This window comes from Magnolia sinica, chromosome 14, assembly GCF_029962835.1.
Source record: "Magnolia sinica isolate HGM2019 chromosome 14, MsV1, whole genome shotgun sequence".
NCBI classification, from domain to species: Eukaryota; Viridiplantae; Streptophyta; class Magnoliopsida; order Magnoliales; family Magnoliaceae; genus Magnolia; species Magnolia sinica.
The window spans coordinates 17,824,655-17,832,436 of NC_080586.1; positions in this window are offsets into that span (position 1 = coordinate 17,824,655).

The window sequence follows — 7,782 nt, forward strand, 5'->3', positions numbered from 1 at the left end:
ATCAGGGGCTGGACCAGCACTTTTCCAACAACACGACCCACTTCTTATTAAATCCAAATTTGGACATGACTCCTTTCAGGAAATCCCAGTGGAGTCTATCATAGGCTTTTTCCATTTCTAACTTGAGTAGAATATTTTCACCCCTGACTTTTCTGTCAATGTCCCTGAAGATCTTCTGAGTAAGAGCGCAGTTTTCAGCTATGGAATGGCCCTGCATGAATGCCCATTGTTCAGTAGATATAATTCTAAGCAGGATCTTCCCCAATCTGTCTGCCATAACTTTAGAAAAAAATCTTGTAAACACAGTTGCACGAGCTAACGGGCCTGTAGTCCGAAAATTTTACTGGGGAGGAGGACTTAGGAATAAGACAGATGAGGGTCAAATCGAAGGCTGTTGGGAGCTCACCACCATTGAAGAAGGCATGGACTGCCAAAAGTAAGTCTTGACCAACTATATCCCAGTAAGCTTAGAAGAACGCACCCGAGAAACCATCAGGACCAGGGGCTCCATCAGGAGGAAGAACCTTGATAGCAGCGTGGACCTCTTCGATAGACAGATCCACAAGAAGGGCTCGATTATCACTGGATGAAATGGTATGAGGAATCACATCGAGCATTTCCCCGAGATGGGATACAGGTTTAGCACATAGCAGGTTATAATAGAACTCAATAGTCGCACTTTTAATAGCTTCACTTTCAGTTAACATCAAGCCCCCTTCCTACTTGATTTCAAGGATTCTAGTTCTCCTCGTTCTCGTACTGGCAACGACATGAAAATATTTTGTGTCCCGATCACCTTCGAAAAGCCATTGGACCCTTGATTTTTGCTTCTAAAAAACCTCCTCGCATAGCTCGAGATGGGACAGGATGTCCCTGGCTTACTGGAGGTCCTGCTGAAACTCAAGATTCGAGGAAGCTTGGGCTGCATTCTCGGCCATGTTGAGCTTAGTTTCAACAGTCCTCAGATTGATGAAAATGCTCCCTAAGATGTCTTTGCTCCAAACCTTTAACGCTCTTGAGTTTTTGAGGTGGGTCAGCATTGGGTCTCCTACAATATTTGAGACCCGAGCCCTTCTCACTAGATCTTGGAAAGAATCATTCATAGTCCACAAACATTGGAATCTGAAGGGCTTTGGAGCGGATTGTTGAGGAGGAGGAAACATAAAAAGTAGAGGGCATGATCTAAGTTTAGCCTAGCTTGGAAGATGCTTCACTTGGAAGCTCGGGAAGGCTTGAGTCGATAATGAGTTGCAACAAACTCTGTCCAATCTAGCCCAAATACGAGCTGGCCTTACTTGGTTATTGCACCATGTGAACTTGCTACTAGAGTAGTGAGTGTCAAATAGGCCAGCAGTATTAAGGGCCTTAGCAAATTCGGCGAAGTTGAGAGCATCGAAAGAGGAGGCACTACAAGAAATCTCACTTTTAGTGACGAACATTTTCGTAGCTAAAAGTAAAATTTTCATAGCTAAAAAGTTTTAGCAATGAAAGTTTTCATTGCTAAATTCATCGCTAAAAGACCGATGTCGAAGCGTTTTATCAACGAAGAAATCGAATCGTCGCTAAATGCAAGCTTTTTAGCGACGAAAATTTTCGTCGCTAAAAAAACTGTACAAGACTTTTAGCAGCGATTCGCTGCTAAAAATAAATTACAAAACTTTTAGCGACGAAAATTGTCGTTGCTAAAAAAACTGTACAAGACTTTTAGCAGCGAAAATTTTCGCTACTAAAAAAATCGTTCCATTTTTAGCGACGAAAATTTTCGTCACGAAAAAACTGTACAAGACTTTTAGCAGCGAAAATTTTCGCTACTAAAAATATTGTTCTACTTTTAGCGACGAAAATGTTCGTCGCTAAAAAATTGTACAAGACTTTTAGCAGCGAAAATTTTCACAGCTAAAAAATAAATTACAAAACTTTTAGCTACGAAAATTTTCGTCGATAAAAGTCTCTTTTTAAAAAATTAATTTAGTTCAAAATTCCGCACAAAATTCCTGATATACACCTGTTAACAATATATTTCATCATATTCATCCTGATATACACCTGTTATATAATATATTTCATCATATTCACATTCACATCCATCTAAACCCAAACAAGAAAATCCATCCAAACATAAAAGTACATTCATCCAAACACAAACAATCTTATCCGCATCACACTCATTCACGCATAAATACATATAAGTTTAACATAATAAACAAATATACAAAAAATCATCGTCTTCTTCCTATTTCGACAAGTTCCATAGCCATGTACACTTGTTTCCTTGTCCTTGCATCTTAACATCATCGCCATCTTTCTCTTTTATCTACACCACCCAACATTTGGAAGGATTATACATGTATTCACTGAAGAAGATATGCTCAAAGATTGCAGGGTGATCTAGAGATGGAAGATCATGCTTCTCTCTAGCTTCACACTTCCCTTCTATCATCTCCACTGGCACACTGAGTGTTTCTGCACTGTAATACACCTGCCAATTGAACTGAAAATCATGTGACATCATTTCTACTAGTCACTGGAAACAGGCATATGATTTGTGACTTCATAACATGTCTGTGGGTTCTCTATGAACTCTAATCACAGAGTGATGCCCAAAAACCTGACACACTTGGTGGTCAAACTACAACTCAATGCCAACATGGACTGGCACATCAGCCACTTTTGTTGTAACAGGAATTGTTTGATAACCATGATGAAGAAGAATACTTTCCAACAAAGAGCTACCAGTTAACAGCCAAGAAACTCACCTCCATCGTGACGTGGCAAGCCAAAAGTTGATAAGGCATGTACTTATAGCCACTGCAAAAAGAAAAAATGAAAAACTGAGTTGTGGCTTTTGGGTTTTCTCAATGACATCATATCTTTTATTCAAGTCACAATACAAAATAAAATTCAAATCTTTCAAGGCCTGATTGAGTTTCATCGACTTAATGCAAAGATAATCTACAATCTCAAAACAGAGCTAATCATAGGTTCACCAGGCTAGAAATAATCCATTGATCTAAATGCATCTTTTACGCTGCATTTTAAAACACGCCTGAGTTGGATTGCAATTGTTCAGTTCAATTAGGTGGCAATGATTGAACTGTATCGACGGTTAGTGTTATTCATAATGGAGTACAAATTGCAATTACATTCCTTTCTAGTTGAACTTGGAGTAATGATCACACAATACAAATACTATGATAGTTTTAAATTGGTCATTTCAGCTTCACTGAAATGATTATTGCATTTCTAAATGATAGCATGTCCACACACAACCATAGCCTTGCATATACTCTCACCTTGAGCTGTCCTCAAACTATCCATACATATTAACTTTGGAATTCACTTTTAGTCGAAGAAATTGAATGTTAATCTATATGCAAATAGAGATCATCATAGTTCCAACACTTATGTTCCTTGAATGAAAAGAAAAAACCATTGAATATCATTCAAAATATAGAACATGAAAGCAATGAAACACAAGTTCTTCTACAATATTTGGTGGTAATGTCAGTTGTATTAACAACATGCCTGCACTGCAAAAGTTCAATACAAACATTCTACAACAGAAATAACTTTTGTTTTTAAGTTGAGACTATGAGAAACTCTGATATGACTGTGGTACTATCAACATGATCAAGAGATATGGGAGCCAATGGAATTTAAAAGATATACCGTAGTTACTAGAAACCATATCATTAATGAAGTATATAACATAAGTGCTTTTTTTTCACAACAGCAAAACTTCATAAGGTTGTTAACATTACTGAGAACAGAAGTTCTTAAAAGTTTAGGAGAGCTCCAATAAAGAAAACCTCGAAGACATGACAAATTCAATCTTCCTTCAGTGAGCAGATAAGCAACAATTGCGATTCCTTTATCTTAGCGATAGATTGCACCACCGAACTACGAAGAATTATGATAAGATCTACATGTAAGAATTTTTCTTTCTTCCTCTTTCTACAAGAGTGTTTCATAGTGACCATAAGTTTTGGATTAAAACTATATCATTAATGAAGTATATAAACCACCAAGTTTCAACAGGCTTTAAGCCAGGATTGACTTTACTTCATTGGATATTGCATCTTTACTTCCAAATAAATGAATTCATTGTAATGTAAATCAATTGGGCACAAATCAAACCCTGTAGTGATCAAGAATTCCATTGGGTGGCTAGTAGAATTCCACTGGGCACAAATCAAACCCTATAGTCCTTTCCTATCAATTGGGCACAAATCAAACCCTATAAATCAATTCCTCTCCTAGATTACCACCATTACAATTTGTGAGGCAGCAAACTGTCCAAACTTCATCATTGATTATCCTTCAATTTTTGCGATTGTTCCTTTTAATAGAACAATTTATGGAAAACATTAAGGCCCTTCCAATCTAAACCTCACATCATTTGCATAGAATAAAAGCAATAGATTTCAACCTAAGGAATCTTGCGAGAGTTGCGTAAGTTTGCTGTTTCTGTAAGGTATGTAGGTATTTTTCTGAGCCAAGGCTACAATCACATCTCCCAAACAGGAAAGGGACCGATTGATATGCTGTGCTTATTTTAGCCTATCTCCTGTTACTTTCTGATTTATCCACCCTCTCACTTCCTGCATTTTTTAACCATTTAGTGTCACCATGCTGATAAAGTTCTTCACTAAACAGTAAATTTCACAACAATCATCATCAGGATAGGAACAAAACAAATTCATAGAGAAGTTACTTATTGAAATTACCAACCTTCATAGAGAAGAAGTATGGGAACAATCGTTGCAATAACAAATTCATAGAGAAGTTACTTCCGAAGCTCACAATTGTTGCATCAACAAATGCAGATTTCAATATATATAATACAAAGCCTGCACCAAGAATATAAAAAATGAAAATGTTTCTTACTTTTCAAGAATTTGGTTGCATTAGGAAATGCTTTCAACACCTGGAAAAGAGACCAAATAAAGAAAAAGAAAAAAAGGTAAAAAATAAAAAATAAAAAATCAGCATATAGTGCAATATAATCTGCAAAGTTTACAAAATTAAAAATGATAATGGATGACACTTCAAGCAAATAAACATATGTCAAAATATTTATGGAGAGAAATTTAAAATAATAATTAAAAAAAAAACATAAACATGTCAAGCATTTATGATGCAAAATCCTGCACCAATTGAACTTCATTTATGATTACTGAAAATCAGTCCATGCACAAGTGAATCCAGTGAGAAGTTGTGATATGCATACCAAGGGTATCATATAATGGAGCATAATAAATCCCATGAGCATTGCAGGCCTGCAGAAGTTATGCAACATCAATAAGAAACACAAAAATCTAAAAAAGAGGCTCACATATAGAGTTTAGAGGTGTGTTAAGCATACACATGTATAACCTAGCCCATCTAAATGCCACCACATGTGCCATTCAGGCACAAAGGTGTGAAATCCTATATATGTGAACATAGGTTCATTCCCAGTTGATCTCATTATAGCAAAGATAATGACAAGAGCTCCTGAATTCATACATAAAAACAAAAGAAGAGGAAAGGAGTTCCTACCGAGTGAATTTAGAGATTTTTCCCTTTTATCAATTGGTATTCCTTAATACGTAAATACATACATACATATATATATATATATATATATATATATATATATATATATATATATATATATATATATATACATGCATAGAGAGACATGTACACACGCTCTCTTTCCCCCACCCCATGCATGTGTGGGCACACACACACAAGAAATGTCCACGAGTGAGTTTCAGCTCACAGGGGGAAATGCTTGCTTGTCTCAAAATACACATTTGTTGCTGGACTCAATAAAAGCACAAAGACTTTCGCAAGAGAAAGAAACACCCGAGGGAAATGCTAGATGGTTCTTTGCAAAAACTTGGAATCTGTGGTAATATAGACAGAAGAAGATGGAAACTATCTTGACTATGCGACAGGGTACAACTGACCTTAGAAATTCGAATATAAAACTTGCATCTAGAAACCTTAAATAAAAAATAAGTATAGGTTTAGGTTATAAGTATAGGTTTAGGTTGGGTTATAAGTTAAGGTTTAGGTTTAGGTTATAAGTATAGGTTTTGGGATTTGAGAATAGGTTTAGGTTATAAATATAGGTTTAGGTTAGGTTATAGGTTAAGGTTTAGGTTTAAGTTATAAGTATAGGTTTTTGGATTTGAGAATAGGTTTAGGTTATAAGTATAGGTTTAGCTTGGGTTATAGGTTAAGGTTTAGGGATTTGAGTCTAGGTTAAGGTTTAGGTTTAGGTTATAAGTATAGGTTTTGGGATTTGAGAATAGGTTTAGGTAATAAGTATAGGTTTAGGTTGGGTTATAAGTTAAGGTTTAGGGATTTGAGTTTAGGTTAAGGTTTAGGTTTAGGTTATAAGTATAGGTTTTGGGATTTGAGAATAGGTTTAGGTTATAAGTATAGGTTTAGGTTGGGTTATAGGTTAGGGTTTAGGGATTTGAGTTTAGATTTAGGTTATAAGTATAGGTTTTGGGATTTGAGAATAGGTTTAGGTTGGGTTATAGGTTAAGGTTTAGGGATTTGAGTTTAGGTTTAAGTTATAGGTTTAGGTTTAAGTTAAGGTTTAGGGATTTGAGTTTAGGTTTAAGTTATAGGTTTAGGTTTAAGTTAAGGTTTAGGGATTCGGGTTCGGGTTCAAATTTAGGTTATAGGTTTTGGTTAAGGTTTAGGTTTAGGTTATGGGTTTTGGGATTTGAGAACAGGTTTAGGTTATAAGTATAGGTTTAGGTTGGGTTATAGGTTAAGGTTTAGGGATTTGAGTTTAGGTTTAGGTTTGGGTTTACGTTATAAGTATAGGTTTAGGTTGGGTTATAAGTTAAGGTTTAGGGATTTGAGTTTAGGTTAAGGTTTATGTTTAGGTTATAAGTATAGGTTTTGGGATTTGAGAATAGGTTTAAGTTATAAGTATAGGTTTAGGTTGAGTTATAGGTTGGAATGGAAAAAAAGTTATTTTAGACTACTAAAGCTAAGATGGACAATCCTGCAAGTGAACCTGTTAGAATTCCTGCTCCATCTTCGTGTCCTATATAATAAAATACATAAATGCGGAGAGGCTCCCAATCAGCTCTTCAACTCTCCAGGAAAAATGGTCTTTGTGAAAGCTCAAGAGCATTGGACTACACATGGCATGCTTGTATGGCAATCCAGACCATCCAAATCTATGGATGGAGCACAAGTGCATAATAAAAAATCTTCACTGAGAAGATAACATTAGCCATTAGATTTGTCCTTCCAAATTTGGACCATTTACTTTTATTTTTAACCATCTATCCATATGATATCCTTTAATTGGATGGTTAGGATTGCTTGATCAGTGTGATTTAGAAATGTCTGATTTTAGAAATGCTCCATCAACAATGAGATCCACAATCTGGATGGTGTGAATAGCTGTAAATCAATCTGATATGTAAGGTGGATGAGTCACTGCCAATTTTTAAATGGTGCCCAAAAAAAAAAAAAAACAAATAGATGCAATAGCTCTATTGAATTTACCATTTTATCCTAGAAAGTGAATTGTCTATCAGTGGAAGGAGAGTAATAAATATGAATTACCTTTCTATTTTCAAATCAGGTGGAGAAGGAAAATGAAAAAAAAAAAAAAAAGTTGGGAGAGAAAAGTATAGAAAGAGAAGAGGGGAGTCTAACAACATAGAAAATTTGCTACACAAGAAAGAAATGCATCCACAACAGTCCTTAAAAATTCTGATTCAAGCTAAATTGTTGGATGTAGCTCGATGAGGCTTTACC